At 48.7% G+C, this 20,530-nt stretch overlaps 1 protein-coding gene across 10 annotated transcripts in view; it reads left to right on the top strand.

Annotated features, from left to right (window-relative positions):
• Nucleotides 1-20,530, top strand: part of TEAD1 (TEA domain transcription factor 1) — a 281,048-nt gene that overhangs the window by 24,334 nt on the left and 236,184 nt on the right. The window lies entirely within an intron of this gene.

Raw genomic sequence — 20,530 nt, 5'->3', positions numbered from 1 at the left:
TGTGCCCATGGGGATGGTGTCCACCACAAAGCGCCTGCTTCCTCCACTGCTCCTGGGGTGGGGGGTGTAGGGGGAGTGCGGTGAGGCTCTGAAACAGAAGAGTACAAATGATTTAAGACAGTTTTTTTGGAGGGGAGAAATCCTTAGCTAGACATGCATGAGGGTACTTCGAAATGTTAAGTGGGAAATGGAATTGAAAGCTGAGTTTATTTTGGTGTAAATTTTTAAAATGGTTTTCCGTTTGCTGTGGGCTGTTGTTACAGCACCGTGGGTTAAGCTACTGCCTGGGATGCTGGCATTCCATATTGGAGAGCTAGTTTGAGTCCTGAATACTCTGCTTCTATCTAGCTCCCTGCTAACATGTCTAGGAAGGCAGCAGAAGATGGCCCAAGTGCTTAGGCCCCAGTCACCCATGTTGGAGACCTGTACGGAGTTCCCAGCTCCTGGCTTCAGCATGGCCCAACCCTGGCTGTTGTGGCCATTTGGGGAGTGAAACAGCAGATGGAAAGTTTCTTTCTCTCCATCTGTCTGTCACTCTGCCTTTCAAATAAAAAAATTAAAAAAAAAATCCATGCATAGAAATTTTTCATGGCATGCATTTTCCATGAACTTTTTGAAGTACCTGCATATTCTATTTTTGGTGTGTTTTGCAAATTTGAAATAATTTTTTAGACTTGAATACAACATTCTGTGCTGGGCCCATAAAGTTTAGTTTGGATATTTAGAAAGTGGAAATATACAAAGTTGTTTTCTAAGTTGAGAGGAGCTTGGGAAAGGGAGAGGGTGTGGACTGGAAGGTCCTGGCTCTGCAGAGCCAGTTTCTGGCTGTAACATAGCTCATACTCTTGTGATGTTGTGCAGTGCACCGACTCTCTCAATGGGTTAGCACATCTATCCCTCAAATCAGCTTCTTTTGAAAAGTGGGAGATGAGGAGCTCCCCCCCCCCCAATACCACTTGGCTCTGGCCCCCCTTTGCTGCTGTCAGCCCCTGGTCTGGGAGAAGACTGTGTTAAGGTTGGGGAGGTGACCTGGGGGTAGTGGAAAGGAGGGCAGGTGGGGTCTGGAGATGCAAAGGAATGGTTTTCAGCTTTTAGTGCAAACAGATTTCTGCCTAAAAGCAGGAATGGACTCAGGATCTTGTTCACTGGTTTTCAAACCAGGCAGAATGGCTACAGAGTGGGAGCTGAGTGTGCTGAAACTGCCAGGTGATTTTTGTAAAGTATCTGACTCTAACTCAGTTTAGCCCCGGGTCCGTTTACTTAGAATTGTTCCATAGAATTTAGCTACTTGGCATATACAGGGTACTTGTTGGAAACGTAGAATCCAGAGGTAGCAGCAGTTAATAAAGATGCTGCTTGGGATGCCTCATCCCATGTCTGAGTGTCTGAGTTTGAGTCCTGGCTCCACTTCTGATTCCAGCTGCCCGCTAGTGTGCACCCTGGGAAGCAACAGGTGATGATGGCTCAAGTAGTTGAGTTGCTGCTGCCCAAATGTGAGACTGGGATTGAGTTTATGTCTCCAGCCTTTGGCATGTTGTCCCAGCCCTAGATGTGGTGGGCATTTGGGGAGTAAACTGGCAAATAGAAGATTTCTGTTTCTTTCTCTCTGCCTTTCAAATGAATAAAAATAAAAATTAAAAAAAAAAAAGCAGGAACTATGTAAGACCTCATCCTAGGTTTGCTGAATTGGAACCTGCATTTTCACAAGATCCTGGGTGGTTAGTATGCGCATTACATTTTGCGAAGCATTGTCTTTCCTCAGTGAAGATCCAAGGGATGTGAGGTAGGGAAATAGCACTAATGCTTTCCAGGTTTGCCCTTTGACTTTTCCCTGAGAAATTGTAAGCTAGATTTATTGCATTCCTTTATGGTTTCCAGGTCTTTATTTATATACTTAGGCTCCTCTACTCTTGGGAAGGTGTTTGTTGTAGTGGTTAAAATGCCTCTTGGGATGTCTGCATCTCATGTGGGAGTGCCTGGGTTCAAGTCCTGGCTGCTGTCCTGATTCCAGCTTCCTGCCAGTACACGCTTTGGGAGGGGAGGCAACAGGTGATGGCTGAAGTAGTTGGGTTCCTACCACCCATGTGGGAGACTTTGAGTTTGTGGCTTCTGATTTGGGCCTGGCCCAGCCCTGGCTATTGTGGGCATCTGGGAAATATGCCGGTTGATGAGACATCTCTTGCTGTCCTTTCAGTCTATCTGCCTTTCAAATAAATAGAATACTACACTGAAATTATTGGAAAAAAGTATTTCTCAAAATTGCAGATCACAATGTACTTTATATAACAAATTATGTTTAGACTTTATTTGGAATGGTATAGGAAGTGAGGTAGGGATCTAGAACTCATGGCTGGTCATTTTTCCCAGCACTATTTATCTTTTCTCCATGGATCTAAATACTGAATATATTCCATTTCCACTTGCTAATTACTGTGGTTCTATAAACTCTCTGTGTGTGTGTGTGTGTGTATATATATATGTAAAATATTTATTTATTTCAAAGGCAGAATGACAGAATCTTCCATCTGCTAATTCACTCCCCAAATGGTCACAATATCCAGGTCTGGTCTAGGCTGAAGCCAGAGCCTGAAACTCGATCCTGGTTTCCTAAGTTGGTAGCAAGTACTTGGGCCCCTCTTCCACTGCATTCCCAAGGACGTTAGCAGGAAGCTGTACTTGAAGCAGGACAGCTGGGATTTGAACCAGAACTCTGATATGGAATGCTGGTGTGCTTAGCTCACTGTATCACAATGTCAGTCCCTAAAATGTGCTCTAATATCCAATATAGCTACTTATTTCCTGTTAATATTCTCTTAAGGATTTTTCCCCTGACTTTTCTCATTGGTTTATGCATTTATTTAATGAATTTTTAGAAAGAGTCTGGTTTTAAAAAATTCAGATGCTTTCTTTATTATTTTAAGAAATTTTACTTATTATGTGAGGCAGAGCATCGGGGGTTGGGGAGGTGGATTTTCCATCTGCCAGGACTCAAACTGGCACTCTAGTATGGGGTGCCAGCACTGCAAGTGGTGGCTTAACCCACAGCATCACACCCAGCCCCTCAGATGTTGTATTTAATGGGTTTGCATGAGGTTGTATATTACTTTAGCCTTCCATTTTTTAAAAATAGTTTTGCCTTTTCTCAGTTATATGCACTAGTACTTGGGAGTATTTTTTGGTAACTTGGATGCCAGCTTTTGCAATGGGCACTTTGGAAGTTGTATCTTTCGTTGAGTTTCGATTCAAAGATTTTCTGCTTATTCTGTACTGCTGCCTTCTGTCTATTGCTTTCAGTAAAACTGATTTATCCACTTGGTTATAAGCCTCACCGGGGAGGGTTCTGTGACTGTCTTGGAAATCCCAGGCATATGGATATTCCATACATAGTTCTTGAAGGAGGTGGAACGAGTGAATTCTCTGGCTGTCTAGTTAAAAATGGGCAGTGTGTGTGCAGAATTATCGGGACTCAGATCCTGTTAATTTGAATCCAGCCAGCTGTTGGAGATTATTGTGTGTGTGTATTTGATGGTTGGGGAGATTGATAACACCAGGTCAGACTGGGGGTGGGGGGATCCTTCTCTTCTTTGAGCAAGCTTGTCAGTAGTTTGGCTTGTGAGCAAAGTCATAGTGGTTCCCCTCAGGGAGCCCTGTTATCCCATCCCCTTCGAATTTTGAGTTTAACTTTTTAGAAAAATATTTATTTGAAAGACAGGAAGAGAGAGAGAGAGACAGAGAGAGAATATGAATCAATCTTCTATCCACTGGTTCACTCTCCAAATGGCTATAATAGCCAGGGCTGGACCAGACTGAAGCTAAGAGCTCAGAACTTTATCTGGGTCTCCCCCATGGGTGGCAGGGTCCAAGCACGTAAGCAGGGATCTGGATAGGAAATGGAGCAGCCAGGACTTGAGCCGGCTCTCATATGGGATGCTGGTGTTGCAGGTGGTGGCTTCACTTGCTGTGCCACAGCGCCAGCCCCTGAGGTTTGATTCTTCCTGTGTGTAGTGTACAATATTTGGACAGTGGCTGTAAGGCTCTATGTTTTCTTTAATAAAACTGCATTTATCCTTGTGTGGACAGATTGTGTTCTTAGAGTCTAAATTCTTAGTGAACACTGGGAATTGTTTACTTAGATTTTTTTCTTTCTTGAAAGGAAGGCTTTGTCTGGCTTATCAGCTTTTAAGACTATTGAAAATCAGCCAAAAAATGTTGGTTGAAGGAAGAGGACACTACTTTGGAGTACTGTGAGTTTTGGTAGCTCTTGTTTGGGGGTGTTGAGGGCTTTTGCCTTTCAGGAACCTGTAGCAAACAAAACAGTAATTCAGATGTTAAACTGAAATTAGGGCTTTGTTTTGAACAACGTTTTGGGAAGCCAGACGGGGTAAGCCAGCATCAGTGAGGCGCTGAAGGTGCTGTGAGTTGCAGTGCTCTGTCTGCCACCATCTGGGCTGGGTGCTGAGGATTTACAGGAGGAGGTGGAGGAGGATTCGAGGCTGCTTGGGACCCTCGGGGACCTCCAGGCGCCAGTGGGAAGGGTGTGGTGAGCAATGTCCTGGAGTGAGGTGGGGGTGGGCCAGGAGAGAAGAGGTCCCGAGTTCCTGTTGAAGCTGAAGTAAAGAAATGACATGTGGAAATGAGCTGCTGGTCTTTATGGTTTCCTGGACATATTGATGACGCTCAACACAAAGAACATGAGTGTGTAAGAAACCCCGTGTAGCCTGTGACAAAATGATGTGAGAAATGTAGACAGCTTTTGCAACAGGAGGAAGCTGCAGAAGGCCGCTTTTCAAAGCTCCCCAGGTGGGTTATTCTGCACCCCCTTCTACTCCCAGCTCTCTAATTGGTTCCAGAACTTTCTTCTATTCTACTCATAGGCTTTATCACTTTGCTGGAGGAGATAGAGCCAACTGGCGTTATTTTTCTGTGTACTCGTTTATCCATGGTATGCCCAGGAATGGTGAGTTCCACTGTCATTTCTCCAGGGCTGTCCCGTGGACCATTCTGTGTGTCTTCTGCCTTTTGGTGCAGGGACAACCTTGAGTGTCCTGGGCTGGTGCCTGCCTGCTGCTGTGTGGGCTGAGAAACTGACCTGGACATTAATATCTGGGAACATCATGGACAAAGTTAAGTGGAGTTCCTCTCTCTCTTCCCTGGGCACTTTCTCCAGACTCAGCCCCCAACACCACTCTGTTTAGCTTTGTGGTTTCCACCTGTTGAGTGCTGAGGTCTGAAATGTATTATGGTCAAGTTCACTGTCCTATTTGAGCCTCACAACAATGCCGAGAGTAGAATGATAAGTTAGATAGTTAGCTCTGTTTTATTTATTTTTATTTTTTAAAATTTTATTTATTTGAAAGGCAGAAAGAGCAGGGGGAAGAGCACTTTCTTCCAGTGGCTCACTCCCCAGATGCCTGCAACAGCCAAAGCCAGGAGTCTGGATCTCAATCTGGTATTCCTACATGGGTGGCACAGACTCAGGTATTTAAGCCATCACTTGCTGCCTCCCACCGTACACATTAGCAGGAAACTGAGTTGGAAGCAGAGCTGTGCCTTGAATCCAGGGACTCTGATATGAGATATGGGTGTCCTAAATAGCAGCTTAGCTGCTGCACCAAATGTCCACCCTGTGTTAGCTCCGAGTTAGAGGTGGGGAGAGTGAGGTTTGGCGTAATGCACCTGGATGTGTACGAAGTCAAGTCCAGCAAAGGATCTTCTCTTGTGCTTTGTGGCCGAGTGTGTTCTTCAGCAACAGTGCTGTTCTCTGGCTTGCAAGGCTCTGTGTAGCACCCCTCCCCTCCTGTTCTCCCAAGTCGCATATTAGTTACTTCCTCTTTCCTGGTCCCCGTGAAGCTGCTGCCATTCTTCTCCTGTCTGGATTACTCTAGCAGCTGCTTGAATAATCTCCACTCCAGTTAGTTACATCGCTGTGCCCTCAGCATTGTTGTCTGGTACTGCAGACATATGTTCTGTAGGCTGGCGCTGTTCTCATGGCTCGGGATTCATTTAAAATTCACATAGGTGTTATTGTCTCCCTCATTATGTAGATGAGGTAGTGGAGACTCAGTGGCTTCAGTGGCTGTTAGTGGCTGGAATTGTGAAATTCAGACCCTGCTGGCTGGCTCCGAGTCAGTGCTCCTAGCCACCACGCTGTATCTTGGGACTCCCCGCTACCTGCCTCACCACCTATCCAAGGAGTGCATTCTGGGCCTGTGTCTGAGGCCACCATGGTGAGTGTGTCTTGGAAGATGTTTCTAGCCCGGTGCCCTGTGTGGTCTTCATCGCACAGATTGGATTCTTGTCACTTCCTGAATATGCCGCGCTGCTTGTGCCATTCCCTCTGCCAGGAAAGCGTCACTCTGCAGAGAGGGGGCCTTTGGCTCTCCTGAGTGGCTCAATGACACCTGTAGCTTTGGACATGGAATGTAGCCTGGCTGAGCCAGGTTTTCCTGCTTGCCACGTGAGGACCCTGGCATGAATGCTGTGGTCTGTTGTGAGATTTGAGTGATACATAGCAAGTCTGAAAAGAAGATGGCTCTGCTTCTCCCCCTTGCTGGTCAGTGCCTCCCCATGTTTTTGTTTGTTTGTTTGTTTTTGACAGGCAGAGTTAGACAGTGAGAGAAAGAGAGACAGAGAGAAAGGTCTTCCTTTTTCCGTTGGTTCATCCCCCAGGTGGCCGCTACGGCCGATGCTTGCGGCCGGTGCGCTGCGCCAGTCCGAAGCCAGGAGCCAGGCACTTCCTCCTGGTCTTCCACTTGGGCCATCCTCCACTGCCCTCCCGGGCCACAGCAGAGAGCTGGACTGGAAGAGGAGCAACCGGGACAGAATCTGGCGCCCCGACCGGGACTAGAACCTGGGGTGCTGGCGCTGCAGAAGGAAGATTAGCCAAGTGAGCCTTGGCGCTGGCCATCTCCCCACGTTTTCTGCAGCTGTCCCCCTCAGGGCGTCTCCCCCAGTCCCCATTCTCATAGAGGGGATTTCCATTTCCTCTGGGCCCTCGTCATCCACTGTGTTTTTCCATTGCTTGTGCTTGCTCTTCTTTCTCCTAAAGTGTAAGCTCTTGCAGGGCACAGGCTGTGGCTTGCACGTCCTGTGTGTTCTCCATGCAAGTGTTGGACATTCACAGCAGATCTGTGGGCTGAGTGAATGCAAAGCCGCTGGAATTCAGTGATTGGATCCCTTGGAGGGCTCGGTGAGTGGTACTCGGCTCAGGTGAATTAACCTGCAAGAGCAACGCTCTATTGCATGGGCTCTGGCTTCTGTTTTTTGTTAAAATTCTTCCCTGCTATAGCTGGAGGCCCCCCTTCCCCACTCCTTCTTTTAGAACCCAGACTCGTGGGGCAATGCAAATTTGCACAACTATCTTCTTCTTCTTTTTTTTAAAGATTTATTTATTTGAAAGTCCGAGTTACACAGAGAGAGGAGAGGCAGAGAGAGTGGTCTTCCATCTGCTAGTTCTCTCCCCAGTTGGCCGCAATGGCTGGAGCTGCACCAATCCAAAGTCAGGAGCCAGGAGCCAGGAGTTTCTTCCGGGTCTCGCACACAGGTGCAGGGGCCACCTTCAACTGCTTTCCCAGGCTATAGCAGAGAGCTGGTTTGGAAGTGGAGCAGCCAGGACTTGAACTGGTACCCATATGGGATGCCGGCACTGCAGGCGGTGCCTTTACCTGATACGCCACAGCACCAGCCCCACAACTATCTTCTAAGCAAATTGGCTTAAAGCCCAGATCCCCTGGAAGCGGAGTAGCCCTGGATGTGCTTTTATGAAACAGCATGGGTTTTAGAACATGGAAAAAATTATGTTAGAGGAACTCCACGCTTGCCAAGTCAGAGACGTATATTGCATTTATCTTCTTTTATGGCTGAGTCAGTATTGTGATTGGTTGGTTTGGGGAGCTCTGCTCCATGTACCTGGAATAGAGGAAGATGGCCCGTGCGTCACACCAGCTTCTTGCCAAGCTCAGGAGAGTGCGTGGTGATGCCCAGTTTGGTATGGGGGATTTGCTGGTGGAGCCGCTCTTTCCCCTCTGAGAGGTCAGGTACAGGCCAAATGCCCAAGGCCAGGTGATCTTAGTTATGCTAACTCTTCACGTGAGAAAGGCTTGGTCCTGGCAGCCTTGCCCCAAAGTGTTCCTGTCCGTCAGCCACACTTAGCAGTCTCTTCTGCCTCTGTGCCTTTGCTTCAGCCTGTACCTACTGGGTTGTCACTGTGAGCATGCCCCAGCCATGCTTCTCTCTGCAGAGAGCCCCGGACTCATTTCCCAGGAGCCTTCCCAGCCCCAGAGCATGACAGAGCCAGCCTGCTGTTGTTGTGAACCACCCTGCCCTCTCTGTCCTGGATTTACCCTGTTCTCGTCCTCTGAACCCCTTGAGAGCAGGAACCGGATCTGATCTTTGTGTCCTGCCTGATACACAGAAGTTCCGAGCATGCTTGCACAAGTCAAAGAATTTAGATGTGATAATAGCTAACACTTATCAAGTGCTGTGCTGCTGTATTAATGGAGACAAATGCTGATTTTGGTATTACTCATTCATTTTTAGTATTTTTAAGTTACTTCTAAGAGTGTTGCTGAGCTCTCAGAAATAAAATGCCATTCAGTTTATGCTAGTGAAAACCTGTGTTGTGGGTATGCCCAGCCCTTTGCTGTGCCAAGCACAGATCCCATGGCTGGCTGTGGAGTGCCCAGATGAGTGAGGCCCCTAGCCTCTGAGAAGGGGTGAAGGTTGGAATGGGCTTCGCTTCCACGTGCTTTTGACACTGAACTTGTTGCTGTGCTTGAGGGGATGAGGCAGTAACCAGCCTGACAGACATTCTCTGGGAATCCAGAGTTCTTTTCTAGTCTTTTCTGTTTTGGGGAAACCAGTAAGTCTTTTGAGCTTTCTCCCATGTGCCTGGATCACACCTTGTTCCTCAGAACCATAGGATCCTGTCACCAAGTTTCAGTCTAACCTAGAAAATGCATTTGAAGCATGAGAGTTCTCACTTTAGAATCTGCTGTTCAGAGAGGCCAGGTTTTCACAGTGTGAGGCCGTGTAGCAGGAGCCCAGGGTGCTCTACCTGGGGAGGGCGAGTCTAGGGCGGGGCCACTCCTGGGCTGACCTCTGCCTCCATACCTTGTGCACGTCAGCGTGTGCCTGCTTTGGTGTGCGTCCACTAGGCAGTAATGTGTAAGACCCATTCTTTGAAATATTTGACACAAACAGAAGTGAACAGCATTTTACCTTCTGCCGTGAGAACAATGGCAGGAAGTATTGCATAGATGACGGTGTGTGTGCCAGCTGTTTCCAGAAGGTGAGTTTGTGTGTCCAAATGTTGTTTGGACACAACAGTGTTGTTGTGACACAAATGTTGGTTGGAAGGAGCTGCACCTGTTGTACTCAAGGTGTGCATCAGATTAGGATGTTGTCTTCTTACTTTGAGAGTTATTTGTAGTGATGTTTTTAATAATTCTTAGGGGTTGAATTTTTACGTGCTAGTCTGTTGACCACTCAAGAGAAAATTGAAGGGCAGGTATTTCAAATGAGGTGATAAATCACTTTTTTTTTCTTTGACATTGACTCACAAAGAAAATCCATTGTTCTAAGTCTCTCAAATATAACATGGTTGTTTTTGCTTATGTGTCTTGTGGAATTTTTGGGAATAAATCAAGTGAGTTCCATTAGGCAATACAGGCTGTGTTGCTACCGTACTTACAAGGCCGATAGAGTCTCAGTGATGAAATTGAAACTTAGTTTGAACTTAATGTGCAAAACAAAATAAATTTGACCCTTTTGAAATTTTGCATAAACATCTGTCAGAACCCGGCACCAAGTATCTGGGGATGTTCAGAGCTGACCTCATTGAACATTGAATTATTTTATGTTACATTTTAACAGGATTTTCCTCCAGAAATAAAGCTTAAACTGGGTGAGGAAACCACTGTTGAGCTCCCTCTGAATCGGACATTTCCTAATAAGTAATGTTACTCAACTTTAAAACAAATTTCCTACTGATTTACCTTGGTAAGTTTTTCAGATTGGTTTAATTGAGTGGATTTCTGAGGCTGCAAGTGAAAGGTTAGATGCCATTTGCAACTATTTGTAAATCAGGATTTTGTGTGTATTGTTTTATAGGCAAAAATAAATGTGTCAGAAACTTGGTGGTTTAAACTGTGTTCATCAAAACAGTCTCATAGTGGTGTTTGTAATAATAAATATAATGACCTACCTGACTCTGATACCTTACCTGTTTTGTATATTGGGGTGATATGTAGGGAATCCTGCTGTTGAAACTGTTGACAAGTTGTTGCTCCCTGTTGCTGGAGCGCTGGGCTGCAGCCCACTGCGGCTGAGTTGGGAACTCATCATTGAGGCACTTCCTCACCTGGCTCCTTCTGGGACTCTCAGTGTCCTCCGGGTGGCTGACCAGGTGTGATACCTGACACACGTGTGCTACGGTGGTTTGTGGGCACCCTGAGCTCGAGTGGGAGGCCCAGCCGGTGGTGGTGGTAGCACTCCCTGGCCCTCTCCACAGCTGTCCTCTTCTGCAGAGGAGCAGGTGCCATTCCCGTTTTACACTTACGGGAGAACCAAGGCGGGAATGGGCGCGAGCCTGGCCTGTGGTCATCTCTTGACCTGGGCTGTAGCACCCTTTCATCCTGGTGTGTTGCACTCCTTAGCTCAGTTGTTATGCTACCAGGAAAGTTCTGATTCGTCAGCTCCCTCCAATTGGAAGGCCACTTGAAGATTTCCCAGAAAGTTAAGTAAGGGAAAGAAGCAGCACTCACGGCACGAACGCCAGCAAGCGACCTGTGTCCTTGTGGTGCCGTACTTGGGCGGCTCTGGGTGTTGGTCTCATTTTCTATGGAGAAACGCACTCGATGTGTTCTGTTGAAAACCCTGGACCTGGGTTTTGAAAAACCTGGGGTCACCCTTCCACTCCTCCTCAAGCCTTTGGCTTTGTTGGCCGACTGCCTCCTTCCAACTCAACCTCTGCCCAAGGACGTGATAGAGCTATCTCAGGCCATTTTAAGACACACATTCAGATTTGAGAATGGGCCTTGAATGAGTTTCCAAAGAGTCTGTGCACCAGAACATTTTTTAAAAAGATTTATTTATTTATTTGAAAGTCAGAGTTACACAGAGAGGAGAGGTAGAGAGAGAGAGAGGTCTTCCATCCGATGGTTCACTTCCCAATTGGCCAGAGCTGCACCAATCCAAAGCCAGGAGCCAGGAGCCTCTTGTGGGTCTCCCACGTGAGTACAGGGGCCCGAGGACTTGGGCCATCTTCTGCTGCTTTCCCAGGCCATAGCAGATAGCTGGATCAGAAGTGGAGCAGCTGGGTCTCAAACTGGCTCCCATATGGAATGCCAGCGCTTCAGGCCAGGGCTTCAACCCATTGTGCCACAGCGCTGGCCCCACAGAACTTTTAACTTCATCCGCAGGTCATCTTCACTCCAGTCTCTACCTGTTTGCTCATACACTGGAAATTCTAACCTGCTTGGTTTCTGCTTCTCACACATCAGTCCTGGGAAGTAGAGGGCAGTCATCTGGAAAGAGAGAGGGTGATAGCTGGTAAAGCAGGAAAGATAAGACTACAGCCGGCACATTTCAAAAGCATATTAAATAGGGTTTAAAAAACCTTGTTTGAGAGACAGAGGAAGAGGGGAGACAGACAGACACAGGAAGCGTGCTCCTTTCTGTTCACTCTCCAGATACCTGCAGTGGCCTTGTCTGGGCCAGGCTGAAGCTGGGGTCCAGGAACTCAGTCCAGGCAAGGACCCAGGTACTAGACCTGTCACTTCCTGTCTCCCAGGGTGTGTATCCGTGGGAAGCTGGAATCTGAATCAGAGATGGGACTGTAACCCAGGCACTCCAATAAGCAATGAATGCAGATATCTTTTTTTTTTTTTTAAAGATTTATTTATTCATTTGAAAGGCAGAATCAGAGAGAGACAAAGATAGTCCATCCGCTGGTTCACTCCCCAGGTGGTCAAAATGGCTGGGGCTGGGCCAGGGCCAGGGCCAGGCCCAGGCCAAAGCCAGAAGCCAGAAGCCGCTTCTGGGTCTCCTACATGGGTAGCAGAGGCCCAAGCACTTGGGCTATCTTTTGCTGCCTTTCCCAGGCCATTAGCAGGGAGCTGGTTCAGAAGTGGAGCAACTGGGACAGAAACCGGTTCCCATATGCCATGCTGGTGTTGCAGCAGAGGCTTAACCAGTTGTGCCATAGTGCCGGCCTCCATGTGGGCATCTTAACCCGTGGTGGCTTAACCACTAGGCCAGTTGCCCAGATTTGGTTCTTCAGCCCTAATTGCCTCTGCTGTATGAGGAAGTCCGTATTGTCATTTAGCAAGTGCAGCAGGACACTGAGTACTCATAGTGTGACCGGGATCTTTAAGAAGCATCGTGTTTATCGTTAAGGAGATGGGAGGAATCTTAGAAATATTAAAACATGAAATGGTGTGATACTTGAAGTGTTGATTAATATCTGTACCAAAAGTCCATCAATGCAGATCAATTCCTCTGTAAGGATGCCGGCAATGGGAGGTCTCATGCCACACTGATGGGTGGCAGTGGCTTTATTTTAAGGAACTTTCTCTTTTCTGGTTTTAAAGTCTGTGCTCTTGGCTCTAGCTCTGCCCTAGCCATTCCCAAATTCCCTTAGAGGCCAAGAATGATGAGTGGGGATATAAATCTCAGCTGTGCAGCTGCCCACCACCGCACAGGCTGCTCTGCTTGCAGAAGCATTGGGTCTGTAAGCAGAGCTTCTCCCCATATGCTGAGAGGGGTCCCACCTGTGACCGTGGCCAGAGCCCGCTGCTGAGGACTTCCCTTGCGAGTGTGTGACTGAGCATGCCCCTAGTGCAGAGCCCCGCGAAGCTCTTGGGCCAGAACCTAACAGTGCCTGTTGCTCGTGAAAACACAGACGTGGTGAGGTGAGGACGATTAGTGCTGAGGACAAGTCTGTGGGTCGGAGGTGTCATTCCACTGAGAGCATCCACGCCATTGATCAAACCAGTCCTCACTGGGCAAGGCTGCCGCAGAGGGTCATGTGCTACTGGCAGCAGCCCAAGTTGTATGATTTCTCTGGGGGGCATTTTGTCAGTAGGGATTTAATTGTCAAAAGCACATTCCCTGTGACCTGACAGTTCATTCTAAGGACAGAATTGTACAAGTACATACAAAGATGTTCCACATTGTGCTGTTTTGTGTAGTAAACAACTGAGACTTTATTAATAAAGGAATAGTTAAGAAAGTTGCAGTAAATATTACAGAGGTGTTGGAAGAAATGAGGTTGACTTGTATTATTGTTACAGAATACAGGAGGGGAAATCGTGAGAAGGTTACAGGTCCATGTGGGTGGTGTGGTCCTCTTTTCAGTGTGTGTGTGTATATATACCATGTTGCATAGATCATGCTTTCCATGTATTAGTTTTTAGGGAGTAGAATCTCCGTCAAATGCTATCTGTGGTCGTCTGTTCAGGACTTAGGATTCTGGGAAGACTCATTTGCTACTAGAGGCTGGCGCTGTGGCACAGCAGGTTGAAGCCCTGGCCTGCAGTGCCGGCATCCCATATGGGCCCTGGTTCTAGTCCCGGCTGCTCCTCTTCCGATCCAGCTTTCTGCTATGGCCTGAGAAAACAGTGGAAGATGGCCCAAGTCCTTGGGCCCCTGCACCCACATGGAACACCCAGAAGAAACTCCTGGCTCCTGGCTTCGGATCAGCATAGCTCCGGCCGTTGCAGCCATCTGGGGAGTGAACCATCGGATGGAAGACCTCTCTCTTTCTGCCTCTCCTCTCTCTGTGTAACTCTGACTTTCAAATAAATAAATCTTTATTAAAAATTACAAAAAAGACTCATTTGCTACTATTTATGTCACTGTACGGTTTGAACCATTTATAAATCTGAAATCAGATCAATTTGATAGTTAATTTGTTTTTATTTAGTTTTATTTATTTGGAAGACAGAGGGAGACAGAATGAGGGAACTCCTATCCCCTGCTTCATTCTCCAGATGCCCATAATAGCTGGGGCTGGGCCAAGCTGAAGCCAGGAGTCCAGAAGTCCATCCAAGTCTCCCACTTGGATGGCAGGTGCACAAGCTCTTGGGCCATCACCTGCTGCTGCCTCCCAGGGTACACAATAATAGGAAGTCTGATTAGAAGCTAAACATGCAGGATTCAAACCATACACTCTCATATAGGGTGTGGACATCCCAAATGTTGATTTAACCCACTGTGGCACAATGCCTGTCTCTTACTTATTTTAGAGAGAGAGAGAGAGGAACCAGTGGGCATGAGCTCTCCTGTCTGCTGGTTCACTCCCCAACTGCCTTCAATAGCAGGGTTAGGCCAGGTCAATTCCAGAAGCCCAGAACTCAATCAGAATGTCCCACATGGGTGACAGGGATCCAAGTATCTGATCTATAACTTGCTGTCTCCCAGGTTGCATTAGCAGAAAAGTAGAATAGGAAGCAGAGCCAGGACTTGAACCAGGTACTCCAACATGTGAAGTGGGCCTCTGACCTAAGCAACCATTTCACTGCTATGCCAAATGCCCAGCTCAGAGATTCAAATTGTAGGAAGCCAGTCAGCCAGGGCCCCTTTGAAAGGTGTTCTAGTTCTCAAGCTTACGGGAACTTTTCTGATACATCTGATATATTCTTAAAAATTTCAGTACAGCAGCACATCTTCCCCCTACACACTCTTCCTAAGCAGCAATGAGCAAAGAAATAACCAAATGTTAAGAGTATGTTTAGGGGCTGGTGCTGTGGCACAGTGGGTTAACGCCCTGGCCTGAAGCGCCGGCATCTCATATGGGTACCAGTTCGAGTCCTGGTTGCTCCACTTCTGATCCAGCTCTGTGCTATGGCCTGGGAAAGCAGTGGAAGATGGCCCAAGTCCTTGGGCCCCTGCACCCACGTGGAGACCTGGAGGAAGCTCCTAGCTCCTGGCTTCGGATCTGCACAGCTACGGCCATTGTGGCCATCTAGGGAGTGAACCAGTGGATGGAAGACCTTTCTCTCTGTCTCAACCTCTCTCTGTAACTCTGGCTTTTAAATAAATAAAAATAGATCTTAAAAAAAAAAAAAAAGAAAGAGTGTGTTTATAAAATTGGAATTGTGTGTGTGTCCGTGAAGATGATGCGGCAGATGTCACTGAGTGTGTATTGTGTGCCAGGTGATTGGCAGGCAGGGATGAGTGAGATGTGGCTTTGTGCCCCAGAGGGCTCCCAGTGACGGGGGGAGTGCACTTAGGCTGAGTATGCCGATTGGAATGGGTGCTTGTGGAGGGGAGGCGGCACAGCGCAGTGTGTAGGGCAAGAAGGGAGCTGTGAGAGCCACTCACTTTGCAGTACTGCTCTGGGCATGGTGGCAGCAGTGTACCAGGCAGGTAAGGCGCTGTTCTCAGGGCACTCGACGCAGCACCCAAGGCAGAGACACATCCCACAGACCCACCATGAGTGTGATGAGGAAGAGTGCGGATGGTGACAGGTGAGGGGCTTATTGTCCACATGTGCGTTAAGGAGGAGGAACGGCAGGTAGAAGCCAGCGCAGATGCTGGGCTCCAGGAAGGGTGTGGAAGACAGCGAGGGCACAGCTGAGGCCAAGGCCATTGCAGGTGGCCAGTGGGAGCTGATGTTTCCAGGGCTCTGCTCTGAATGCAGTGTTTAGGAGTGTGGATTGTATCTCATGGCCACTGGCTGCCTGCCGCACTCCAAAGTGGTAATAGAGTGATTCAATCAGTGGTCTAAAAAGTCCCCTCTGGGCTGGGCGGTTTGGCCCAGTGAATAAGATGCCTGCATCTGTGGTGGTCATCGTGGCGTAGCTGTGGCATAGCAGGTAAAGCCACCACCTTTGATGCCACCATCCCGTATGGGCGCCGGTTCGAGTCCCAGCTGCTCCACTTCTGATCCAGCTTCCAGGTAGTGGCCTGGGAGAAGAAGCAGAAGATGGCCCAAGTGCTTGGGCCCCTGCACCCACATGAGAAACCTGGGTGAAGCTCCTGGCTCCTGGCTTCATCCTGACCCAACCCTAGCTGTTGTGGCCATCTGGGGGAGTGAACCACTGGATGGAAACTCTCTCTCTCTCTCTCTCTCTCTCTCTCTGTCTTTCCCACCCTCTATGTAACTGATTTTCAAGTAATAAATAACTGAACAAATAAATCTTAAAAAAATAAGGTGGCTGCATCCTGTCGAGTGCCTCAGCTCAGTACCGGGCTGTGAGGGTGCTCAGGTGGTTGGGTTTTGTCACCCACGAGGGAGACCTGGATTGAGTCCCTGGCCCAGGCTTGTTGCGGGCGTTTGGGGAGTGAACCAGTGGATGGGAACACATTCTCCTGAGTCTGATTCTCTATCTGTCTGTTTACCAAATAAATAAGGGAGAGAGATGCTTTAAAACAACAGAAGTTGGCTGTGACTTTGAGGCAGGCTTGAAAGGGAGAGAGGCTAGAGTCAGGCTGATCACTGGAGTGGCCCTGGAAGAGGTGGTTGGGCTGTGGCAGGGAGGGTAAGAGAAGTAAGTAGAGTGTGTGGGACTTGCGATGATACACACGAGAAATCCTGAGTTGAACAGGAAGAGATTGAGATAACAGTGAAGTAGTTCATGTTTGAATCCAGGTTTGTCAGCAGTGCCTCAAGACGCAATGGGTCTCAGTGGCCTCCGAGGCCAGATGTGGGCATTCTCAGCTCACCTCCTCGGGGTCCAGGAGGGGAGAGGCCCTTCCTCAGGGGTGCTTGGCTGGCACTGCAGAGGCCCGAGGGCTGCACCAAGTCCTGCCTTTTTTGTGTCTGGAAGATGGGTTTCCCATGTCTTCTCCTGCTGGCTCCCTAAAGGTTAGTGGATGGGTCCTTTCTTCTCTGAGGACTTCATTGAGAATCCACACAAGGATGCTGATCAAGAAGCAAAGGTAGCAAAGTAGCAAAGGTAAAATAGAAAGGACAACAGTGTTACAAATCAACCATAACAATGGAGCCAGCCGGGATTCCTCCCCCACCCTCCCAGGTTCTGCTCTTCTTACCAAGTCATTGTCCCTAATCCCTGATCCCTTGCTCCTGGTTGGGCTGCATGACACTTCCAGATCTCATCTGTTACTCCCCAGGGTTGAGTGTGCCAGACTCTTCTCTCTCCTCCTCTCCATCTCCTCCTTACCTGTAAGATCTAGACATAAAGCTGGAATTCAGTCACTCAAGGCTTAGCTGCCATGGCCGCTCCTCAGGGTCTGTCTGCATCGTGGTCTCCAGCTCACTCTTTGTCTTCCTAAAGCAGTTCTTATGGAATCCCCATTGGCCCCATTAAAAACCTTTCTTCTGTCCATCCGTCCTTCTGTGCGTTCATCCAATGCTTTGAATTCCTAGCTGGAGCAAATCACTGTTCTTCGTACTCAGGATGTGAAAATGCAGAGTCAAGGTGTCTTCCTGCCACACTGTCCATTTTGCAGATGTCAACTTGCCTGACACTGCCTTTTCTTATCAGAACCTCTGGAGCAACCCACTTTGAAATGACCGTACAAATAAAGAAATCTGATGTCTCATAGAGTAAAAAAAGTCCAGAGGTATGGAGTCCGATTTTGTGGTGCAGTGGATTAAGCCACTACTTGTGGCACAAGTGTCCCATATTGGAACACAGGTTCGAGTCCAATCCATCCCCCTGCTAATGTGCCTGGGAAAGCAGAGAGTGATGGCCCAAGTACTTGGGTCTCTGCCACCCAGGTAGGAAGCCAGGATAGAGTTTTTGGCTCCTGGCTTTGGCTTTGCTCAGACCTGGCTGTTGGCAGGCATTTGGGGAGTGAAGATGTCTCTGCATCTCATCCTCTTTATCTCTTTCTCTTTTAAATCAAGAAGTGATCCTTTAAAAAAAAAAAAAAAAAAAAAAGCCCAGAGGGCCGGTAATGCTGCAGCTTAGTGACCCATAAGCATTTGTCTCTTTGCATTTTTAATCTTACTCTCCTTTGCATGTGAGCACCTTCCTCTCATGGTGAGAATGGTTACAGCGGCTCCCAGCATCACATCCTCACACTAGTGTCCACACGTAGTTATTCCAAGCATCTCCTCTCAGTAAGAAAACCCGTCCAGGGGCTCACGCTGTGGCATAGTGGGTAAAGCTGCCGCCTGCAGTGCCGGCATCCCATATGGGCGCCGGTTCAAGTCCTGGCTGCTCCACTTCTGATCCAGGTCTCTGCTATGGCCTGGGATAGCAGTGGAAGATGGTCCAAGTCCTTGGGCCCCTGCACCCGCATGGGAAGACCAGAGGAGGCTCCTGGCTTCAGATCGGTGTAGCTCCACCCATTGTGGCCACTTGGGGAGTGAACCAGCTGATGGAGGACCTCTCTCTCTCTCTCTCTCTCTCTCTCTCTCTGCCTCTCTGCCTCTCTGCCTCTCCTCCTCTCCTCCTCTGTCCATGTAACTCTGACTTTCAATAAATAAATGATGCCAGCACCACGACTCACTAGGTTAATCCTCAGCCTGCTGCGCCGGCACCCCAGGTTCTAGTCCAGGTTGGGGCGCCGGATTCTGTCCTGGTTGCTCCTCTTCCAGTCCAGCGCTCTGCTGTGGCCCGGGAGTGCAGTGGAGAATGGCCCAAGTGCTTGGGCCCTGCACCCGCATGGGAGACCAGGAGGAAGCACCTGGCTCCTGGCTTTGGATAGGCACAGCGCCGGCCGTAGTGGCCATTTGGGGGGGTAAACCAACGGAAGGAAGACCTTTCTCTCTGTCTCTCTCTCACTAACTCTGCCTGTCAAAAACAAATAAATAAATCTAAAAAAAAAAAAAAAAAAAAAGAGAGAAAACCTGTCCAGTTACTGGACAGCCCCCAGACTTCTCACTGGGCATGATGGCCTGGATGAAATGCTCATTCTCGGATGAAACAAAGAGCCCGGGAAGGGATTACTGTACCCAGTCAGGGTCAGGGATCCTGCTGGAAAGGGGAACACAGACAGGAGCAGGACTCTGTCTTTAGGAAAGATAGGGTGGAGGATTTCGGTAGGCAGGGATGTATGCTACAGCCAAGCACCTGGGAAGCTGGCAGGCCAGCGCTAGGTGCTGGCCAGCCGTGGCACCTGAAGGCTGCTCCCTAATCAAGAGGTAGCAGCCTCCCCAGCAGCCAGGCCCATAGAGGCCCGGGGACTGAGAGTGGGGAGGTGTGCAGAGTGGGCAATGGGAACTGTACCCTGTCCCTATGCACTCTAGCCTCCCTGTGGTGCTCTGGGCAGAGACTGCAGGCTCTTCTTTGGGCATTTTTAATGATAGCCCATCGTGTACTGGCACAGGCATCCAAGATACAGCTGGAGAGCAAGCAGGCGTGGATTTGGACCTCTTTGGTTTGTTTTATATTTTATTTTTTTAAGATTTTTTAAAAATTTGAGAGGTAGAGTTACAGATAGAGAAAAGGAGAGACAGAGAGAAAGGTCTTCCCTCTGTTGGTTCACTCTTCAAATGGCTACAATGGCCAGAGCAGAGCTGATCCAAAGCCAGGAGCGAAACCTTCTTCCAGATCTCCCACGTGGGTGCAGGTGCAGGGGCCCAAGCACTTGGGCCATTTTCCACTGCTTTCCCAGGCACGTCAGCAGGGAGCTGGATTGTAAGAGGAGCAGCCAGGACACAAATTGGTACCCATATAGGATGCCAGCACGGCAGGCAGAAACTTAGTTTACTACACCACAGCTCTGACCCCGTTGGTTCATCCTTTCTCCTTTTTATCCCTGTAGTGGTTTCCCAGGGCTGCCATGACAAAATGCCACACACTGGGGGGCTTCACAGACAGTGTGCGGGCTGGAAGTCCCAGATCCAGGCGTCGCCTTCTTGCTGTGTTCCCACACAGCCTTTCCCATGTGCGCTGTGCCCTTATTGCCTCTGTAGGTCCTAAAGCCCTCTTCGAATGACACCTGCCAGATTGGAGTAGGACTCACCTCATGACCTCTTGAGAGCTTAATTTCCTCTTTAAAGATCCTGTGTTCAAATAAGGTCACATGCAGAGGCACTGGGGCTTAGGGCTTTCACATGAAGTTGGGGAATGAGGTGCAGTCAGCCCCACAGCAGTCAGTTAGCTGGTGAGCGTCAGTCATTGTGTGCTGGGCACTGTCCTGGGTACCAGGAATGTGGCTGTGAACAGACAGAAAACCCCGTCCACAGGGAGCTTACCGTGGAGTGGCTCCCGGTCACTGCACCTGCACCCTGTGTAGGACCACCTACTAGCATGATTTCAGCACCTCTTTTCCCCCTGAACTCCTTATTCCTTTAAGTTTCATCATCTGCAGGCTCAGGTCTGGAAGCCCTTGAGATCCAGTGTAATCAGCAGAACAGGTCTGCTAGAGAGGAGTTCCTTTCCAGTGTAAGGGACTCAGATCTTAGAGGAGCACAGGAGGGAGTGGGGACTGGGGAGAAGGAGAGGGTGTGTGTCTTGGGCCCATGATGCCTGGGCAAGGACAGGCAGAGGCTGCTTTTTTCGGTCAAGGGTTGGCTGTGTTATGTTCCTGGGGAAGCTTGTTTCTAGAAGCTTAGCAGGCAGGCTCTCAACACAGGGGACCTGGAAGCTGCATGTGATGCAGGCTGGGCTGC

The sequence above is a fragment of the Oryctolagus cuniculus genome, chromosome 1 (assembly GCF_964237555.1).
Source record: "Oryctolagus cuniculus chromosome 1, mOryCun1.1, whole genome shotgun sequence".
NCBI classification, from domain to species: domain Eukaryota; kingdom Metazoa; phylum Chordata; class Mammalia; order Lagomorpha; family Leporidae; genus Oryctolagus; species Oryctolagus cuniculus.
Note: the sequence above shows the minus strand (reverse complement) of the source record. Positions and strands in the feature narration are given on the sequence as shown.